Source organism: Jaculus jaculus, chromosome 1 (assembly GCF_020740685.1).
Source record: "Jaculus jaculus isolate mJacJac1 chromosome 1, mJacJac1.mat.Y.cur, whole genome shotgun sequence".
In the NCBI taxonomy this organism is placed as follows: domain Eukaryota; kingdom Metazoa; phylum Chordata; class Mammalia; order Rodentia; family Dipodidae; genus Jaculus; species Jaculus jaculus.
The window spans coordinates 97,145,572-97,169,180 of NC_059102.1; the positions used below are offsets into that span (position 1 = coordinate 97,145,572).

The 23,609-nt window shown below is 37.3% G+C and overlaps 1 protein-coding gene and 1 pseudogene across 4 annotated transcripts in view; one reads left to right on the forward strand and one right to left on the reverse strand.

Annotated features, from left to right (window-relative positions):
• The window catches only part of Lingo2 (leucine rich repeat and Ig domain containing 2), a 1,280,444-nt gene that overhangs the window by 222,702 nt on the left and 1,034,133 nt on the right, over positions 1-23,609 (reverse strand). The window lies entirely within an intron of this gene.
• On the forward strand, positions 18,567-21,943 carry LOC101596905 (annotated as a pseudogene).

The following is a 23,609-nucleotide window of genomic DNA, read 5'->3' on the forward strand; positions in this document are numbered from 1 at the left end:
CAATTAAAAAGAGGAATATCTTTAAAAAACCCAAATAAAGTTATAAATTATTTTTAGCCTTCTGGGATTTCCGATAGTCATTTAGAACTGTGATAAGTAAGTACATATGATTGTGTTTTCTGTTTTACTAGATGGGAAGTTTATGTAAATAAAAATAGTAACAATATAGGATTCATGTAATATCCCTATTCCTATGATTGCTGAGATGATGATGTGCTCCTCAGACTTTAGTAAATCCAGTTCTACGTGAACTTGCTGCCTTATGGAAGGGACTATGATACTGAAAGGAAATCAGTGCTGCTAGAACATGAGTTGAATGCAGGCGTCACCCCAGGAAGCTCTGGACTGAACATGTCTGTGTGTTCCCTGGCCCTGCTGGAATCTGCTAGGTTCCAATAAATATGGTGTCAGTCTTGTGTGATACTGTAAGAAAGAGTTCTAGCCTAGCGACTTCTGGGAGGGCCTGCAACAAAAACAAAGATGATGCTCAGAATGAAAAAGGGGATAAACTGATACAAGAATTTCTGGTGGCTACACATTTACTGCCTAGCCTATATTCAGTAGCGTGGTAAAAACTGCATTGAAGTTTTCTGCTATTTTTCTGTTCCTCATTTAGGTCACTCTACTTTCAACTCAGTGTCTGGATTGTCCTAATTAAGGAAACAAAAAAGAAAGATGAACCTTGGTATCTGTCCTTCATATCCCCCTATTTGCTGTTGTTCTTCATTTTTGTGATCTGATAATCTGCAAATGTATTAATCTATTCAGTAAATATTGATTGTTGCTAATAAAGAGAAAGGATTGAAGTTTTATTTTATTTTATTTTGAGGCAAGCTCAAGAGACTGGCCTTTTCTTTCTTTTATTTTTTTTTAAATGAGAGAGAGAAAGAGAATTGTCATGCCAGAGCCTTCAGCCCCTGCAGTGAAATTCCAGGCATGTGCAACCACTCATGTGCATGTGTGATGTTGTGCACTTGTGTCACTGTGTGTCTGGCTTACGTGGAATCTGGAGAGTCGAACATGAGTCAGGCTTAAAAGGCAAGCACCTTAACTGCTAAGCCATCTCTCCAGTATGGATTTAAGTTTTAAATTAACTATAACTATATATAAGATTTCTGAATGAAAATAAGTTATGCTCTAGGCTCCAGTGACCACTTAACAGAAAGAAAAGAAGGCTTTATAGTAGTATGTAATCAAGAACTTCCATTAAGAAAAAAAAAATATTGGTAATAAACTTTTAAAATTGTTACAGTTTTATTACCAGGATATAGAAGAGATAATAAATGTAACTGCAATGGTTTATTTATCATTTTATTTGATAACAAAAGCAAGTAACACATAACTTAAAGACTAGAATTATTTAGCTTCAGTGTCAGCTAAAATACAGGATAAGCTTAATTTATGTACATAAGTAAGGTAAGAGAAAGAAACTGAGTAGTCACTCTAACCTTAAAAATAAGATTATTACAATTCTTCACCTTCATTTATATTGCAAGCATGAGATGCTTAGTGTATTTCTTATTTGATCCAATAATTTGCAGACTTTTATCAGTTTTAGTTTAATATCATAGTGTCAGTGAAAAGACAAATACTTCAGAAATTTTTATTTTGGGGTATTCTAATCATATAATTACTACCATGGAAATCTTAAGTCATATAGCATCTTCATTATTTTATGATATTAACTAAAGAATGGTTAAAACAATGTACTTATGTGTCATAAACAATGGCTTCACTAACATGTGACTGGCATACTTTAATAGCAAAGTAGAAGTCATATCCTGAGATACTTAGGAATGCTGAATGGTTTACAGTGAATTCAAATTGTGTTTGTAAATTTATCTTCTATCTTATGACAACCTGCACAGTTCAAACAAAATTCCATGGCATATCAATACACTGCTCACATTCTTTCAGTTGCAAATGGTGAAACTAGTCCCAAGCAAATATGGATATGCACACAAGAGAACATTAGAAGTCATGAAAATGAAGGGATAGCAAGAATAATTCAGAGGCCAATTCTAGAATGTCAAGCCTACTCTCTCCTTCTCCCACTCTCCAGTCTCACATCCTATCCCTGCTTTCTATATGCTTAGCTAATGAAACTTTGTCTCCTAAGTTTGCTGCGAGTTCCCCACTCTATATTTGGTGCAATGAAGATAGTTTTTCATTCACAATTGGGTTAAAAAAATCACAAGAAAGGATTTTGACTCACTTGGTTTTGGTGAGATCAATTAGTTGGGTCTAAAGAAGCCGCGATATAGAATGATAGGGAAGCCCTCTCAGAACAATACTGTGCTGCAGGAAATGAGCCTGTTCTGGATGACGCTGGGCTATTCACCAGCAAAAGATACACTGCTGCACTGTGGAGCATGAAATGTAGTGATTTATTTATGATGGATTAATGACATTGCAGTGCCTAGCAATACCTTCACAAAATGTTCATAGTAGGAGAAAAAGACAATGACATCAAAATAAAAGAGAGACTAAGGTAGAGAGGGAGGAGATATGATGGACAGCAGAGTTGTGGAGGGGAAAAAAGGGGAGGGGAGGGAAATATGGTTTATTGTCTGTAAGTATAGAAGTTGTTAATAAAAATATTAAAAAGAAAAAAATGCTTTTCAGGAAGACTATAGAGATATGACCAGAGGGTAACTATCTTGGTAAGATTCTAAGGTTCTAGTGTGTAACTGAAGAAATTATTATTTACTGGAAGTGAAACTTATGTGATTTCTCATGATAACCAGCTTGACACAAAAATGGCATTATATAATAATAATTGATGTGGAAAAAATAAAGACCTAGAATACAAATATAAACTGTAAGACATATTTCCTAGAAGAAGGAAATGGTTCGATGAAAGAAGGGAGGTAGCAAACTGCCTTTAATATATGATGAACATCTCTTTATAAAGGACTTACAGAAAGTCAGTAACTGGAGCATTGTTAAGTACCAGGGTGAGAAGTTTAGATTTTCTTTTGTAACAGAGATGAATCAGAAAATTTTAACAGTGGAGAAGATATATTTTTGTACACACTCATATCTGCTGTTTTAGAAAATAGCTCTCGTGGGAGTATGTGAGGTCAATCACAGGAACAAGAAACCAGAGGCAGAAGTAATTTTATAAGTCTAACATAAATATTCCAGACAAAAGGGTTAGTTCTGATTTGAAAGACACTGCCAAAGAGGCATTAAAAGAAACAGTAATTAAATGGGAGTTGATAGAGACAATAGCCAAAGATAAGGAGAGACTTCAAGTGTGAGCTACTGGCTTGAACAGCATGTCAAGCTCCTTAATTAGAGGCTTCCTGAGAAACAAAAAGAAAGAAATCAATGCAGGATCAATGTCAGAGCTCATTCCTCTCTATATTGAGGAGAGATTCCAAGATTCGCACTGTATGAAACTGTACAGAAAGTATATATAATATATATGAGACACTATGTTTTTCTTATAAATGCATACACACATACCTATGATGAAGGTGCATTTATAAATCAGTTTGTAGGAGGTTCATAACTATTAGAACTTATAATCACATTCAACAATGAACATTGTATAAATGTGACATCTTCCTCTAAATACATCATATCAAGCATCATAGCAAACTCAAAATAATCAATTTCTTCCCTTTCATTATTCAGCTGAGATGGCAACCTTTTCACTTAAAGGGACCACTTCATGTTTTCTCATTCACATATTTGAATTGCTAGCTTCACTCTTCATGTGTTCTTAAGGAAATACACTTGAATAGAAGTACCTGACTGAAGTCCATGTGATACCTAGGACACTATTAAATAGCTACAGGATACATGGTGTACTCAGTGTGACACACTGGACAGAGGGATGGCTCATGTCCTGGAAGGATAGAGATGAAGGGTTTGAGAGTCATTAATAATGTCAGCTGTGATACTGTGACAAATTTCACATCATTTGGTGACTTTCCATTTAATACTTTTGATCATAAAAGACTGTGATAATCATGGGTAATGGAAACCACTGAATTGAAATCAAGGATAATGGGAGATCATGGTGATGTTCATCAGTTTCTTATGTGTTGGTTACAGTCTTTCTGATTCAATAATCACTATCTATACTACACTACACTACACTACACTACACTACACTACACTGCACTACACTACACTACACACATTGCCAAACATTCTACTTTAATGCAATCCAACTTGCCTATTCACAATTCACTGGACTCCTAGTTAAGACCCAAATAACCATTGCTCAGCTGATTTGATTTCTGACTGAAGCAGGAGCTCCTCTGCAGCAGCCAGGAATTAAGATGTCTTTTGGCCCTGGCTTGTAACGTCCATCAAAATGAAACTAGGTCAGCTTGTATTTATTCAGGAAATGATTCAGCCTGTCCTTTATAAGGTCAAACATTTCAAAGTAGTCATGGATTAAATCTTTTCTAAGTGTTGGGAAATACTCTTTGCTTAAATATGATAAAACAAATGCACACTAGCCTAAGAACAGGATAGAGTTCACACCGACAATTTTTGAGAAGTAGAAAATATGTATCAGCTGTTAAATTTCAGTCTAATTTAAGATGAGTATTTTGACCTTTTGGGGTTCTTCACAAACTTAGATTTCATTCACTATCTTAATAGATAGTTACTACTCATTGACAATGTGTCGAGAACTCTACTAGACACTGTTGAAAAATATAAGGTGATGTTGATTTAAGCATGAATCTGTTGAATGACACCATGTGCCAGAAGGTATCCTATGAATTTTTTAATTTATTTAGCCATTTGCTTTATGTTGTCAGGAAATTTTCATCACCTCTATTTTAGAGATGGAACTAAAGAAGCACAGGGAGATTAAACAATGTGCCAAACAATACATAGCCAACAATTGTTAAAACTAAGGTTTACATCCAGGTAATCTATGTCTAGATCCCACCTCAGGCAAAGTATAAAAAAATAATAAATTAAGTTGGTGCAGCACCATGTACTCTTAAGTGTATACTGGAGATAATGTTCTGGAAAGTAATGAGGAAGGTGACATTCACAATGTAACTGGAATGTTTCATGCTTGAGAGCCGTCTGCTAGGCCTTCATATGTATATCTAGCATTACGTCACCAGTCTGCTAGGCTCCACATGTGTAGCTAACATTATGTCATCCATATGGGCTCTTAGCGTCTTCCAAGATGGTTCCATCTCCAAGCCTTGAACCATTCCCTCGACTGCCTGGATTTCTTCTGACCAGTACCAGTCTCCTCTGCTTCCTATCTTCTGCTTTCTACATGGTTGTCCTGTTGCATACACTAACAGCTTGGCTATCAACTCCAAGGGCCTGTGTGCTAGTGTTTCTTCAAGTCACCTGGGTTCTTTGACAAAGTGAAGCACAGAACTCATCCCTTGGAACCATGAATTGGTCTGTTCTTCCATCCAGTTATTTTTATGAGACAAAAATCTAGACAAACAGAATTGGTTTTTCATTGCTACAGTTTCTAATTTTGACAGGGACACTAAAGGCAAATGCAGATGTCTAAAATAAGGGCAAGCATAGAGACATAAAATTTACAATTCCTTTAAAGAACGATGCTTTTTTAAAAGGATCATTTGTTCAAGATAGAATTGAATCAATAGTGTTTATTGGTCTTTTTCATTCTAAAACTCTGAAAATGGTGGACTTTTTGCTTTGCTACACTTTACTTTAGAGATATCATAATATGCTGGGGAAATTCAAATCTGTTCTGAGATAAGAAGCTTGACTGTGGGGGTAGGTAAGATAGAAAATGACATGAAGCAATTAATTCCCATCTTTCCAATAAATACCTCCAGGTTTTACACAGGAAATGCTATTTATTATGTTTAAACTACATGGCATCTTAGCAAAGATTGTCCTTAGCATTTCCAAAACACAAAATCATTATTATCATGCCATTCCCATTTTTTTTTCATTTTTAAAAGCAGGATGTAAGGATACTAATTCTGAAATTTAAAAAAAAATGATATTTTAAAGCTTGTGGTGCTTTCTTTCCCTTTTTAATTTGTATTCTTCTGCTGAAAATGAGTTAATATTCCGTCCAATGAATGTAGGTATTTTTCCTAACTCTCAATTTACCAAATCTAAACTAACTAAATATTTCATCCTTAATGATTAGAATATTGACCACTAATTTTACCAGCTTTAAAAACACGAGTATATTTTGAATTAGAATCTTAGAAAATTAGAAACACAAAGGAAAAAGACTAGGCAAATAAGTGAGCTAAAAGAAAAAAAAAAGAAATTCAAAAAAATCTAATGTATAAAATATAAACCTACCAAATATATCGATAATATACCCCTACCACATACACATTACATTTCCAGTGTGCATAACTCACAATAGAACTACTTTAGAAAAAAACATACAATTTACATTGTATTCATCTAATAAATATCTACCTGTAACTAACTGTAGGCAGACCATATGCTACAAGACAAAGAAAAAAAAAAAAAACAAAAAACAAAGCCTTTGTCTAAACGAGTTTCTCTTTGAGAAGGTGAAGTATGGTGCAAGCTACATACTATGAGCCACAGAAAGCAGATTGCAGAACTTGTTTCCTAGAGCCAGAGGGCTTCTGCTCAAATCTAGGCTTTTCTTTTTTTTTTTTTTAACTTATATTTTCTTAATTTTATTAGATGAAATAGGTTTGAATCCATGACTTCATATTCTATATACTGTGAGTGAGGTACTTATTCATATTAGCATTTTCCTAGCCATTTAAACATTATTTTGTATGATTTATCAAGTTTTTTTTTTTAATTTAATTTATTAGTTTTCTTTTCAGTAAATACAGGCAGTTTGGTACCATTGTTTAGGCTCATCTGTGATCTACCCCCTCCCATTAGACCCTCCTTGTTAATGACAATGGGTCTTGCATTGTGGAGTTAGCCCCCAGTTATTGGTATGATAAAGTGATCTCTCTACACCTGTGTCTTCAGCAGAGAAATTAGGGTCAATAAGAATACTTATCCCATATATTTTTTTTTAAAGATTAAATGAGATGATGTGGACAGGTGCTCAGTGCAGGAACCATCATGCTGGTGATCAATAAATGTTCTTTCCCTCTGGATGGACACTAGAACATTCTCATTTTGTACTTACAAAGGTTTGGAAGCCATGAGACAACCAAATAAAATGTCTCAGAAGAGAGATGACCCTTTTGTGATGTTCAAAGGAGGCTCTGAGACCTTGTGACTTTTATGCTGTTCAGGAAAAGGAGAATATGATTTTTGTTGGGATTTATTGTTAGAAAAGCAGCACTGACTGAATGTAGAAATTATTTTTCATTTTGAAATTTAAAAATGAAATAAGTCTAAATTTTGTTCTAGACCTATAGAATCTGACACTACGAATATATATGGGAGTTCTGTAATCAAAAATATTATCCATGTTATTTTCTTGTATATCTTTCCCTCTCAAAATGCAAATGTGAGTCATTGCATGTGTTGGTTCAGAAGTTAAAAAGTGGATTTTTGGATTCTAACAATGCCTGATTCTGAAGTAGGGTTTGCAGTTTAATTCTTCCTTTCCTGTTCTCTTGCTCTACAAAGTTCAGACACTACAGCTTCCTCAGACCCTGAGCTTCATCTACTCAACTTTGAAAAATACCTTGCTAGAGGTCCCTGCTTCTGGACCATGACCTGAAAAGTATCCCCAGACATAATTTTGTGATCACTAGGCTCGCCTGACTTGTTTCCCTTTCATAATGAAGCTTAATTGTTTTCTGACTGTTGTGTAGTATGTGAACAGTTGTTTTGTATGTTTCTCCATTTTTTTTAGTTGATTGTGTTGGGAAGATGAGTTTATTTCTAGCTTACTCCATATGGCAGAAATTACTCAAATTGGCATCCTATAGGTTAAAAAGCAATACAGATGATTTTAATAGAAAGCTAGGTTTGTACACACTTAGGGGAAATAGCAGTCATCTTTCCTTCACCCTGGGAAGCTGCTTACTAGGTATGAAGAGGTGTGTCTTTGCAAACTAGTATTATTTTAGCCCCTTTTGGATAGCCTCCCCTATTTTTCCCTTTAAGCTAACAGATACCCCCAAACAATCTCTGAATGTAGCATTTCTCTGCCTGTAATTATTTTATAATCTCAGACTTATCTTTATCCTCTGGGAGCGAGCCTTATCTTCTGCAGCATGGACAGGCTAAGTGTGGCAGGGTTTGAATAGGGAGCGTGTAGATGCTACCACCTGTGTCCTGATTCCAGGGAAAGTTCGCACCAGATCTTGGTATTTTGGGCCCATTATCAAAAATGTTCCTTTTAGCTAAAGCATAATTCAGATTATTTTGCTTGTAATAAGAGCAAAATATATGCTTTCACTCAGGAATCATGAAATTCTGCTACTTACTTATTTTTTTTTAATATTTATTTCAAGCAGTGGAGGAGGAGGAGAGAGAGACATCAGGGCCTTTTTCAACTGAAAATAAACTCCAGATTCATGTGGCACTTTATGTATCTGGCTTTATGTGGGTACTGGGGAAGAGGCTTTGTTAGCAAGCACCTTTAATGGCTGAACCATCTGTCCACCAGAAATTTTGATATTTATAATAGGGTAAAACTATGCTATGTATGTCTGAGATAAGATGGAAATAGCAATTAGGAGGCTGACAAAGAAGTTAATATAAACACTAGAAAATATTCTCACCTTGGCCCTTTAACGTCTAGAAGAAAGTTATCTGAAGTTTAGGTAGCTTAGAATGGGTGCCATATTTCTTCTCTTTTAACTGTTACTTTCCAAAGGTACTTACTTGGTTCATAATGACCATCTTTTCCAAAATTGGCAAGTTATACATGTATATAACTTGAACACACATAGAGTACATATTTCTCTTGAAATACGCTAAGTGATATGAATAACTGATGCCAAAGCCAAAGGACTCGTAGATCCTTAGTTGCCTTAAAGAAATCACAGCACACACTTACTGCAATTAGAAGAGTAAAAGCAGTCAGTACATGAAATTGTCATCTTCATCTCTTTACAAAGGTTACACAAACATTTCTGAGTGATTTCACTTCCCAAGATACATTCAGACATCTTCCAGTAACCACAGCATGAATGAATGAATGAATGAATAATAAGCACTAATTGAACATGTCTATGCCAAGTACTTTGTTACCTGCTTGGTATACCCTATCTCATTTATAACTGAGATACATATCTATGAGACAAGGACCATTACAAGAGAATGGATGCCATTAAACATTTAACCCATTAAAAATACTATATGTGCTTTTTCAACCACCATGGGACAAAGGGTAGACACACTTTCAGGAACTTTAAGTAATGATTTGTTACCTATTAAGAGTTCTGTTTGGGTTTTTTCCTTAAGTCTCTTACGCCAAAATCTTATGGTCCTCAGCAAACCAATGCATCACGAAAATCAGGATGCATTCATTATAATGTATCCAAGAATAAACAAGATAGGAGAATGAGAAGTTGGGGATTACCATGAAAGGACAGAAGGAAAGCAAACACTTTTGCCCTTAACCTGTTGCTCATTAAAATTTGATGAGTACTTTCTTCTATATCTACTCATGTGTTGTTTCAGTGGCAGTATAGTGGCTCATCCTTACCATGAGGCCAGGAAGTTTGGGGAACTAGCAAAGGGGCATTCAAAGATGAAATACTTCCTGGGATAAGCTGATTGCCTATGCCTCAAGGTCAGATATTTGCACAAGGAAAACAAACAAATAAACAAACAATGTTTGAAATTGCCCACAACCTGTCAAAAATTCCCTAGGCAGGACTTGAGTCCATCCTAGTAACCTTGGTATATAAATAAGAGGCTTGTTTCTTCCTTTGTGGGCAGCTGGATTTCTCCCTGTTAGTGCAGGCTGCTACCTCCTCCCTGAGGTGAGCCTTCATTATAGCTTTGCATGCATGCTCACACCCACTTGGTGCCATTCATTTCTAATGTGTCAGTCAGAAATTCCATTTCTTCCAGGCAAGGTGGCACATACTTTTAATCCCAGCACTCAGAAGGCTAAGAGACAGAGCTAGGAGGCTTTCTGTGAGTTTAAGGCCATCCTGAGACTACATAGTGAGTTCCAAGTCACCCTGGGCTAGATCCAGACAATAGCTCAAAACACTTAAGAAAAAAAAAAATCTATCACTGCTATTATCTTTCACTCATGAATTCATTCTCTAACTCATTTATTCACTGAACATGTTTTAGTCCTTTTTCAAAAAGTAAGTACAGAGGGATTTAATATTTCCTCATTTCTAATGTATATTTTGACAACTCAATCCATTTCTGCATAGTTGGGGCAACAGTACACAGAATAAAAGGGAACATCTGATCTACTTCAAACCATTAACTATAAATTGATTGTTTTTCTTTTTGCTTAAATTGAAACATTAACATTCTTTAAAATTAGTAGATTTTGAGAGAGAATATAAAGGATGTTATTTTTATGCAATGCCTTCCTTTTTATTCTGTGTGGTGATTTGATTCAGGTGGCCTCCATAAACTTACATGTTCTGAATGCTAGGTATCCAGCTAGGTATCCACTGATAGAGATTTGGGAATTAATGCCTCCTAGAGGCAGTGTATTGTTGGGGTCAGGATTGTGTGTATTATATCTATGTCCCCTTGCCAGTGTTTAGCACACTCTCTTCTTGCTATTGTCACCTTATGTTGGCCAGAGAATGATGTCCACCCTCTGCTCATGCCATTGTTTCCCCCTGCCATCATGGAACTTCCCCTCGAGTCTGTAAGCCAAAATAAACTCTTCTAATCCCCACAAGCTGCTCTTGGTTGGGTGATTTCTGCCACTAAGGAGAACCTGACTGAAACTGCAAAGTTGGTACCACAGGAACAGGATTGCTGCTAGACACCTGACTGTGTGGCTTGGCCTTTTGGAGCTTATTTTCAAGAGGAATGTGGAAGGATTTGAAACCTTGGCCTGAGAGACGCCTTTGAGTGTTGTATGTACATCTTGATGGACTATTCTAGTCAGAGTTGAAAGACATGAATGCAGTAAGAACTATGGGCTGTGAAGTTTGGCTTGTGAATGTGAGAAAGAGCTTTTCCTGGACTGGGTTAGAGGTAGGTTGTGTGAGAGGCTTGCTGTTATGCCCATGTCCTGAGAACTTGTGCATGGTTGCTTTGTGTGGAGACAGACTGATGTGAGCAGAGGGATAAGGCACAGAAAAAAATGAAATCTTTTGGTCAAAATGGCTGCCTGTTCAGCTGGAATTGTTTGTGAGGTTACAACTATTGAGACAGGGCCAGGTGACCTGCACTGGGACAACAGAAAGAATGGAGTGTCTTTGGAAGGGGCCTGAATGCTGAAGGAGTATCCTGTTTTTTAAAGTCTGCTTTATTCCCCTCTGGCTTAACAAATTGGCACCCCACCTGCTATTATGGAGTATAAGAAATGCAGGAGAGCGCCATTGAATTTTCAACATGGTCTTTATGTTTTGGAAATGGCCATGGGCAGTGTGTAGTACGTTTGCCTGATGCCTGCATGGAGACCTGATATAGGCATGAGGATGAACCATTCCTTGCAGTGGAGACCCAGGGGAGATGCCAGGACCTCCAGACAGCTGCTAAAGAGAGCTGCCAGCCCTGGATGAAGTTTTCCAGGATGGTGAGTAGCCTAGCTGGAGGGGCAGAATTGGAACTCCAGAGACTTGTCAGTGGTTAGAATATCAGACTTAAAGATTTGTCACTGACTAGAATTGTTGGACTTGGGAGCTATAGAGTTTGATGTTTTCCCTGTTTAAATCATATATTGATTGAATATTTCTTTTCTATGCCCAAATTCCATATTTTGCTGTGTGAATGTTTATTCTGTGCCATTATGGGATTTGGGGGGATTTTTTGATACCATGGCTCAATTAAAAGACCTTGGAACATGGGGATGTTTGAGAATTATTAGGACTGATTAATAAAAAGTGGAGACTTGGGCTGGAGAGATGGCTTAGCAGGTAAAGTGCATGCCTGAAAAGCCTAAGGACTGAAGTTCGACTCTCCAGGTCCTATGCAAGCCAGATGCATATGGTGGCACATGCATCTGGAGTTTGTTTGCAGTGACTAGAGGCCTTGATGCACTCATTCTCTCTCTCTCTCTCTCTCCCTCCCTTTCTCTGTCTGTAATAAATAAATTTTTTTAAAATAGGGACTTTTACAGTTGGGCTGAATGCATTGCATTTTATGTCATGGATGTTTATCAGTTTATGGGGACTAGGGGCAGAATGTGGAGGTCTGCAGCTGATGGAGATTTGGGAATTAATGACTCCTACAGGCAATGTATTGTTGGTGGTGGGCTTATTCGTATTATAGCCAATGTCTCCTTGCCAGTGTTTGGCATGCTATCTTGTTGCTTTTGTCCATATTATGTTGTCCAGGGAGTGATGTCCTCCCTCTGCTCATACCATCATTTCCCCCTGCCATCATGGAACTTCCCCTAAAGTCTGTAAGCCAAAATACAACATTTTCCCCCTAAAAGTTGCTCTTGGTTGGGTGATTTCTGCCAGCAATGTGAATGTAACTGCAACACTCTATTTATAATTTACAGTTAGAATAAGTATTTTTGAAGTCAAACCTTCATTGAGGATCAACCAGAACAATAATACTGTATCAATGAGTATAGGAATTTAATTTTTTTTCTTTCAAAACATGCTATTCATTCATTAATTTATCCATTAAATGTATATTGATCAACAGTCTATTATGAACCTGCTCCTGGGCCTCTCTTAGATTCTGGTGACATAGTCATGAACAACATGGAGATAATCTCGATTCATATGAAGATTACCATTAGTTAGGGGAAGATAGCAAAAGCATATAAGCAAATGGACAGGGTGCATAGTCAAGAAAGTAGCATGAACAGGACATGGTTATCAGAATTGAGAAATGGAATGGGAGAATGAGGTATAGGTTGTTTTGATTTTGATTACTGGATGAAATAAAAGCATTGGCTATGTGCATAGAACTCTCCAAATCTGGATTGTACCCTCCCTTAAGTAATCTTGCTCATGAATGAGCAGTGATTGAAACTTCTTTATCCATGAGGTCTTCCTTAGCCACCTATTCATAAGTTTCTATCTCTCCCCAGCCCATTAGCAGTCTTTGTCTTATCTCTATGTTTTGTGCTATCACTCTTGATTTAAGTTTTTTTAAATCTTCCTTGGCCTGCATATTGATTTGAATGTAAATGCATATCCCCCATGGCTTCAGATATTTTTTGAATAAGATTAGCTTCCTACTTAGTCTTTAGCAGTCAGAGCCCTGCTGGAAGAGGTCTATCACTGGAGATGGATCTCATTAAGTTCAGCCCTACTAGGTGAGTCGAGAGGTAGTTTGAGCTCTGGCTGTTCATGCCAACTGCTGGTGTCTTTGTTCTCTCTCTGCTGTGGATGTATGATGGAGTGAGCCAGCTTCTTCCACAATAATGAAGCTTTACTTGGAGTTTGTTAGCCTGAAATAAACCCTTTCCTCCAATAAGCTGCTTCTGGTCAGTTGTTAATCCCAGCAATGTGAAGGTAACTGCAGCATCACATTAGTAATAAAAAGTAGGGTCATTGCTGTGATGAATTGACCATGTGGGTTTTAGTCTTTGGGAATGTGTTTGTGGAAAGAATGTGGAGGGATTTAGTACTTTGGACTGAAAAAGCATTGAAGTGCTATGAGCAGATCTTGATGGCTACCCTGGTAAAAGTTTTAAAATGCTAAACACAGAGAAAACTGTGGACTATGAAGGTTTGACTTATGAGTGTTCAAAGGGGAAGGAAAGGACTTTGTTTGAAATTGGGCTTCTAATGGAAAGATTGATTGCATTCCTCTATCCATCCCTTGGGAATTTGAGCCTGTTGAAATAAAAGTAATGGACTTTTGTGGTAGGTGGAAGGCTTAGAATAGAAAGATATGAAAGTTGCACAGTTTATCACAGGAAAAATTCAAGCAAGTTTGAAATTACAAGCTCAGAGACTAGTTCTAAGTTACTTAAGCTGCAGTTGTTAGAAAGAATACCACCATTATGGATAAATCAACTGTTTGCACTGGGACAGTGGAAAAGATTCCTGATTCACCCATGGAAAGCTCAAGGTAGTTGGAATGCAATTCTATTGAAAGGAGGTGGCTTGAAGGAAGACTGGTGATACAATATCCTGCTTTTCAAGGTCAAGCTTTATTCTCCCTTATATTTACAAATTTGCCTATGCCACCCACCTGGTATTGGGTTTAGAAGCATGTGAAATTCAGGAAAGTGGATCATGAAATGCACATGATTCCAGGAGCTGCTGAAAAGTGGCAATGCGAGGCAGGGTTGAAATTCCTGTATAAGGGATAAGAAAGACCCATTGTATGGAGCTATGAAAATGACCCAAAAGATGTCTTGACACAACTATGCTTTGGGTATACCAGAAATGTGGAAAGTCTACCATGGAGACCTGTTAGTCTGGCATGGAGTTTTCCTCAGCTGTTCAGCGCAGATCGAGGATTAAAATTAAAAACCCAGAGATGACTTTGTCACTGCTTATGGATGTTGGACATGGAACTACAGATGTTTAACGTTTATCTGCTGGTTATTTAATTTTCCATTTGTTCAGTCTCTCCTTGTTATGCCTTTTTGCAAATGAAACATTATTACTCTGTGACATTACGTGTTGGAACTATGTAACTTGTGCTTTGATTTTGCAGGACTCATATTATAAGACAGTCTTGAAACAGATGAGACTTAGAAAAGACCCTGGGAACTTTTGAAATTAGTGTGAGTGCATTTTTCAGTGTGACATTATAATAAGTCTATTGTCTCCATGGGTAGAATGTAGTGGTTTGACTGCCTCAAATAATTTTTAATTAATTTTAAACTTCCTACTTCATTTTCATAGGTGGAGCCCTGCTTGTGGACCCATATTCCTAGGGATGGATCTTATGTGCAGCCCTGCTAGCTGTGTTGAGAGCCATTTGGAGCTCTGGCTGATGGTGCTGGCTGTTTGCTGTTGTTGTTGTTGTTTTCCTGCAATTTTTAACCTTAAATTAACTTTTTCTTCCAATAAGATGCTTCTAGTTGCATTTTTGTCCCAGCAATGTATAGGTAACTGCAACAGCCTCATAAAGAAGCTCTTTAAAGGAAAGCATTACTTTCTATTGTGTTCACAGATAAGTTCTGAGCATTTTGAAGAGTGCCAGGCATATAGATTTTTTTTTTGAATGAATGTTCCAATGGATGAATAAGTGAGTAATTAGAGGCACTGACATATTTAGGCCTATAAAGGAAGCTTATTGGTGAATGCAATAACTATCAGACATAGTTCCAAGTAACTTAAGTATATGTCCTAACTAAATTAATATAGAATTTCATTTCATTTCATAGCTATTATATTTTTTCCAGAGGGAACAGAGATAGTGTCCACTGGCATGTAAGCAATACCTATGTGTTATTAACTTAGTCTACTTAACATCATAAAATAAACTAGAAAATATTAGGCAATAGGTCACTGAACCATAAGAAGCTACTAGTAATTCCACCATAGATTTAAAGTTATCAGTAAAGTTGACTAGCAGTAATGTCCTCTGGAAACTGCCTGTGTTTCCAGAAGGGATGATGGCATGGTTCTCAATAGCTGCTGTAAAACAGCCTAATGGCTTAACAAAACAAATTTATTAGCTTTTAATTTTAGATGTGAAAAATCTAAAAAGGGTTTTTAGAGCTGGTATAGTTCTGGGGGATAGGAATCTATATCACTGTTTTTTCCTGCTGTCAGAGGCTCTCTCTAGTTGGTGGCTTGTGGTTCAAGTACCTCTAAACTCTTTCATTACCATAGCTCCTTTTTTCACTTTGTCTTTGGACTCTCTTTCTCTCTCTCTTTTTAGAAGCCTAGATTCAGGAAAGTATTTATATTTCAAGATTCTTAACTTAAAAGTATCTTCAAGGGCCCCTCTGCTGAATAAGGTAAAGTATTTAAAAGTTCTAAGAATTGTTTAGGATTTAGATATCCTTATGAGGCAATCACTATACCTATCATAGATATGGACCATATTGTACTAAACTCATGATGCTTTCAAATTAATCAATGTATTCACACTCAACTTGAGATGGGTCAAAAATGTAGTGTTGGTTTTTGAGACATTTTTAAGAAAATAACATGAAGCTTTCTATAGAAGCATTAGCATATGCTTTATTACAGCAAACAAAGACCACATATAACTTGAAATTTGAGCAAGAATGAAGGTTATAAAATTTGAGAAACCAAAAACTGAAACATATGGACTGCAGGAGTATTGTATAATAAGCATACAGAGGAAAGCAGAGAGCTAGGACACCCTTCACTTACAGTCATATTCATATGTTTTTATTTTATTTATATACTTATTTAAATATTTTATTTACTTATTTGTAAGGAAAGGGAATAGAGAGTAGGTATACCAAGGCCTCTTGCTCCATGTGCAGCTTTGTGATTTGGCTTTACATGGGCACTAGGGAATTGAAACTAGGCCATCAGGTTTTGCAAGCAAAACCTTTAACCACTGAGAAATCTTTTCATCCCCACTTGTACTTTTTTTTTACACATGTATTAAATGTTCTACCTAAACCAGAACAGTTTTAATTAGACCTATGGAGGCAAGGAAGGGGATTATACCTGGCAGGTCCACGTCCTCTATATCCTTCACCAATACTAAAACCCCACTCCATTGTGGATGGAGGTTGTTGTAGTCATCAAAGAGGTCCAGGAAGACACTCAGGCAGGCAGAAAACATAAATCATCATTAGCTCATAGACTAGAAGTCCCAAGGCCCTGGGCCGTGTAGTTTACATATTATATCCACATATACTGATGATACTTTTACTACTCAATTTATCCTTTGTTTTTTTACCCAAATTCTAATGTATAGACCTTATTTTATTGCCAAAAGTGGGCTACTGGAACCTGGTTTTACTATCTTAAGAAAAGTATCCCCTACCACTTTGACTAGTACTGTGACTGTAACTGACAAATAACTGAGGGGTTGAAAGGCACTAGAGCACTTTTGGTATATAACTCACTGCATTCATGACAGAACCCTGCGAAGGAGAAAACAATTTACATTTTAAACATCACAGATCTACAGCAATTTAGAATTATGTGTTATATATTTCTATGACTAAAAACACATCAATCCCTGAAGAGGAAATCCATAAATGAAACATCAAGGTTATAGCTTTGAAGAGACATTTCCAGGGAAGTATAGACAAGGGAGTTTCAGGAGTTCAGAGAGGAGTGGTATGATCTCCTTTAGGTAAAAAATTCCCTGCAACCTGCAACTTTTTCCATTATGTTATCTTCCTTTTTTTTTGGTTCTTGGTAGAACCATCATATGATTTTCATTTTCGACTAGTTAATGTTAAGAAAAGAGCACCGGTTTGAACATTACCTTTTGCCTATGGCCTATTGCTTACCTGCATTCAGAACTCTTGAGCATTTGTGAATTTGACTCCTTGTGTCCAGTATATGTAAATATAAACTTTTGAAATTATTATCTTTGACCCCAACTATTAGACTCAACCCCTGCATGCTCAATAGTTTTAAAATTGTGCTGTCTCAAGGTTCTAATTCAGCAAGGACAGTTTCCCCTTCACAATACTACATTTGATTTCAGTTTTAAAGACAACTAAGGAATCACAGTGTCCCCCTTTTAAAAACACAAATAAGGGCTAGAGAGCTGACTTAGCAGTTAAAGTGCTTGCCTGTGAAGTCTATGGGCTCATGTTTGACTCTACAGGTCCCACATAAGTCTCACACACAGTGAAATAAACACACAAGGCCAGACATGTACACAAGGGGGCACATACATTTGGAATTCAACTGCAGTGTCTGGAGGCCCTATTGCACCAATTCTCTCCCTTTCCCTCTCTCTCTCTCTCTCTCTCTCTCTCTCGCATTTAAAAGAAAAGGCAGTTTGTTTGGCTGGCCTCAAAAAATAAAAACACATGAATGGAGAGCTTTAGGATTGCTGGTGCTTATGAGAGAATTAGAAACATCAATAATAATCTTCCTAAATCTGTACTTCTTTTTCCTTATATGTTTCATCTAAGCTTAGAAATGATGCAGTAGCTCACTTTTCCTTCAGTGAATTTATACCTGCTATTTTCTCTCTTTTCTTGGGGAATTTGATACCATGCAGCAGATAGCTGAACTCTAGGGGAGTGAAACATTGTAAAGTTAAATATAGCAGGAGAAAAAAAAAAAAAACGTAAGGGGAAACTACCTACTTTTTATTGAGGTTTAAATAAGTGGTTGTTGTGGGCTGGAGAGATGGCTTAGCGGTTAAGCGCTTGCTTGTGAAGCCTAAGGACCCCAGTTCGAGGCTCGGTTCCCCAGGTCCCACGTTAGCCAGATGCACAAGGGGGCGCGCACGTCTGGAGTTCATTTGCAGAGGCTGGAAGCCCTGGGGCACCCATTCTCTCTCTCTCCCTTTATCTGTCTTTCTCTCTGTATCTGTCGCTCTCAAATAAATAAATAAATAATTTAAAAAAAAAAAGTGGTTGTTGGATGTTCTGGGTTATACACAGACTATGACAATAAGATAAGCAATTCATCTACCTCAGGTCAAGGAGAATGTGCATCTCCAAAAAAGAAGCTGTTACTCTAGGGATAGGCCTGCTACACTTGAGCTTTTTCTCTGTGATGCCACAACCTCTTCTAACCAATCAAATAACTTTATCAGCTCCTCGGTCTATTAGTGTGGGCATCACACATGTTGTCTGGCCACAGCCTGCCACTACCAAGAAAAATAATCTGTGCCAGAACAGGAGTAACTCACTACAGAATACCAATATTCTACATTCAACATTTATTTCTCCAAAGGTAATAAATGGGAAAGATGTTGAGGAACTAAGTTGCGTGGAACAGTAGGACAATCATAGCTCAGAAGGAAAGGCAAGAAACTGTTGTAAAGCATCTATAAGACAGCACTCTGATTCATTGGTTTCAGACACACAGGGGCAAACCATCATCATCGCCAACTCCCCAAGTCCTGCAGAGAGTGTGATCACTATTAACAATGACACCGATGATGAACAGACATCACCAAGACATTCACTCAGGGAATGTAAAGGCAGTCTAGATTGTGAGGCTTGCCAGAGCACTTTGCATGTTGATTGAATATGTTCCCTGAGTAGTCCAGAGAGTACCCCCAGCACCAGCAGCTCAGGACTGTCTAGCCCATTTCCTTGCAAAAGACTGAACAGTATGTCAGATGATGAACAAGAACGTGGCTGTGACACTGTGGATGGCTCTCCAACATCTGACTCTTCCGGCATGACAGTCCATTTGCAGAGAGCAATTTTGCAGAGGATACTCGTCAGGACACCAAACTGGTAACGTGTGCTGACTCTGAAGCCAAGCCAGCTGTTTGCACTGTTGTGCCACTAATGGGAATAGAAAGTGGATTAAAGCCAATCAGCAAATGGCCAACACAGATCCTAAATGCCAGCCATTAGTAAAAGGACAATCTGCCCCTGGAAGATCAAACCAGTCTTCTGCCATGGGTAATCGTCATCAAAAATTAACATCATCATTCCAGCAGCAGCCTTTGAACTTCAGTCAGGTTCAGCACTTTGGATCTGGGCATCAAGAGTGTAATGGAAACTTTGGGCATCAAAGACAGCAAGACTATATTCCTACTAGTGTTCCCAGTAATCCATTCACTCTTTCTCTTGGGAATACTAACCACACACAGTACATGCACATATGGCTGGAAATATGCACCTCAGAGGACAGCCTACGCTGTTTCCATACCCGTCATCAGTGACCCTCAGTAGTCGCACCAGTGGCCCACCTCCTAGCCTCTCCATGTACCTCAAGACCTATGTTACAGCATCCAGCCTACAACATCTCCCATCCTAGTGGCATAGTTCACCAAGTCCCAGTAGGTATAAATCCCCATCTGTTACCATCCCCGAGCATCCATCAAACTTAGTACAAAGAAATCTTCCCACTATACCCTTGAGCTTTTTCTTTATAGAGAGATGGGCCCCAGGTCAGACCAGAGAAACCACTCATTACAAGTGGTAAGCCACACGGCTTTTGACTTATTTATTAATAAATTTGTAGGTGTGTGTGTGTGTGTGTGTGTGTGTGTGTGTGTGTGTGTGATATCATGACAGAGCCTCTTGCCACTGAAATAATTATGAGATGCATGCAACATTTTTTGCATCCAGATTATGTGGGTGGCTTGAGTATTGAACTCTGCAACATCAGGCTTTGCAAGAAAGTGCTTTAACTGCTGAGCTATATCACCAGTCTCCATATTCCAAAGCCTTTTGACCATAGAATGGTTATTATAATGTTTTTTATCATTATGCATATAACTAGTGAAAAAGTTTTAGTGATTTACTTAGTATAGTCTGTATGTACTAAAGGTCTAATTTATACTGTGTTTGCCATGTTATATTGAATAAGCATTGTATGGGGGAGCAGCATCATTCAAATAGAGTCAGAAATCTTAATTAAATGCAATATTAGGTGTCAGTTGTTATCAAAAATTGTCCACAAAAATTTTATTAAATCCTTACAGTTTCCAAGCTAAGGTAAATGATCCAAATTAGGAAAATCTATATTATAAAAATTAAGAATTTTAATACAATAAAGGCTGTGAAATACTTACAATGGTAAATCATCGATATGGATGCACTAAAATATTTGAAGGGAAACAGAACAATGAGCAAATGCCTGTACCAGGTTCTGTTCAGCTATTCCAAAGATGGCTCAGTAGAGAATTTGGCTTATTGTGGCTGACAGCTTGTTGGTGTGAGAATTCACTCAGAATTTAAGCCTTCATTCCTACATTAATTATAAAAGTGTAATGAAAAACAATGTCCCTTTATGGAAGATTAAGAAACTATGGGATCAACACATAATGGGTTAGCAAGAAAACAACTTGTTTTAAATTCATTGAATACCACTCTCATTGTTGCTTATTCCTCTTCTAAATATCACCCCGTTCTTTCTCTGCATTTCTACCCCCATGTGTATGTATAACACAGATAAACATGCTCCAAATAAGCATATGTACTCATATGTAACTTTTGTAACCTGTGTATTTTAGTTTAGCTAATAACTTTTATAAAAGAGATGACCTAATTCAAGTCTGTATTATGTGTGTCTCTTAGCTTTTCTTATTTCACTGTATACTAACACCAGGATACCTGTCAGACTGTCTGAACACTGTTTATAATTTCTAGTAGCCATGATCCTTAAGAGGATAGCAACCATGTTGTATACTTATCTTGGCCTCTGTTCTATGAAAAGAACTCAAAAAATACATTTTAAATTAATTCTTCATGCCTCAGACATGGTAGTTCATATCTATAACACCAAAATTTAGGCGGATGACAAAGGAAGAGTGCTGTAAGTTCAACAACAGCTTAGGCTACAATGCAGATTCCAGACCATTGTGATTGCCAACAGTGTAAGACCTTACAAAAAATATACATGTATATAGCTTTAATCAATGAAATATGCAGAATGCCTTGTGGTCTATGATGAAATGTATGGTTTGGTCAATTGAGGAAAGTGGACCATAGGTTGACCAATGACAAAAAAGAAAGAAAAAATATTGCAATGACAAAGGGTAGAAGTGTCCTTTCCAATTGTGTGTAGGAGAAAGACTTCCCATACTAATGTCAGCCCTTCTGTTCTGCTAAAACTTGGGTGCTCATCATTGAAATAGACATGTAAGGCTTCAAAGCCTAAAGTCATTGCCCATTTGAATCTATAAGAAACTCTGGGCTAGAGAGATGGCTTAGGGGTTAAGCACATGCCTGTGAGGTCTAAGGACCTCAGTTCAAGGCTTGATTTTCCAAGACCAATGTTAGCTAGTTGCACAAGGGGGCACATGCTTCTGGAGTTCATTTGCAGTGGCTGGAGGCCCTGGCACACCCATGCATTCTCTCTCTCTCACTCACTCACTCTCTCTCTCCCTCTCTCCCTCTTTCTCTGTCACTTTCAAATAAATAAATAAAAATAAAGAAAAAAAATAAACTCTGGATTGAGTCCAGATATTTCAAAGCTAATTTCTGGTTACCCACAGTAATATGTAATTTTGATGAGAGATTGTATCAATCATACAGGAGAGAGTACTCAACCCTCATCTATCTATGCACCTATGAATAAAATGCCTCATCTGCAAAACCAAGTCAGACTCCAGAATATGGGCACAGCATGAAAATGATGCATCCAGAGACTTTCCCTTTTTGTGGCCAACTGGTTACTCTAACAAAGCAATCCTCTGCCTTTTGGTGTTATTCAAATTGATATATTAACAGGTAAACATAGAAGATGTTTTACAAAAAATAGTCTTTGAAATAAAATGAATACATTAATATGCTAATTACCCTATGTATTTCCTGTCACTGTTAGCAATCTAAAGGTTTTATCAAGGCTAGCTTGTTAATAATTCTTAATTAAGCCACATGGGGAATATACACATGATATTAGATTATATTTCTAAGGCAAAAAGTCATGAAATTTGAGTAACTTAAATTATGTCAATTTATACTATTACTTATCCAGATATGAATTATTAATTCTTCATACCATTATTAAATTACAAAAGAAAATAAATTTAGATATTAAATGTACATGAAGCTGAAAATGCAATTAAATTATCATCAATAATATAAAGTGTAATTAACTAATGAGGGAAAATTCTAGAATATATTGGCAATGAAATAGGATCTTCTCCTCAGAAATAATCTCAGAGGGACTCCAACCTAGTGATACACTATCGGTCCACTAAGTGAGTCATTAAGGCAAATTCTGAATTAGTTCTATTTGGTCTTCAAGATAAGGATGATTACAAGTTCTGTTCACTCTTGTTAAGATGCAGGAGTAAGAATCTCCATAGAGGGCTGGAGAGATGGCTTAGCGGTTAAGTGCTTGCCTGTGAAGCCTAAGGACCCCGGTTCGAGACTCGGTTCCCCAGGTCCCACGTTAGCCAGATGCACAAGGGGGCGCACGCGTCTGGAGTTCGTTTGCAGAGGCTGGAAGCCCTGGCGTGCCCATTCTCTCTCTCTCCCTCTATCTGTCTTTCTCTCTGTGTCTGTTGCTCTCAAATAAATAAATAAAAAAAAATAATCTCCATAGTGTTTGGTCTGTGAATTGTCTACATAAGCCCCACTAACTTTAGGCTGCTCAATATGAAATACCTGCACTGCTCCTCCTGAAGGAAAAGGTTAAGAAGCCAACATTCCTTTGTACGCATGGTTATGATCTCAGATAAGAGATAAACACATGAAAGCAGGGAGGACATATCATTTATACTCCTACTTTCCCCTTCTTGTGCCATACTGAGTAATTCTTTCTTGTCCTCTACTGAAATCTTTCTTCACACATACTGTGCCAACCTACCTTGTTAAGTTCATTAATTCCTCATATTCGTTCATTTATCTTCCACCGTACAGTCACAACAAGTACTTGGTTTTGCTATTATACCCATGCTCTCAAAATGTCTTCCACCTAGCCTACCTCTTCCTGAAAAACTGCTATTGCTTTTTTCCTTTTTAAAACTTTTTTTAGTTATTTATTTGAGAGTAACACAGACAGAAAGAGGCAGAGACAGAGAGAGAGAGAGAGAGAGAGAGAGAGAGAGAGAGAGAC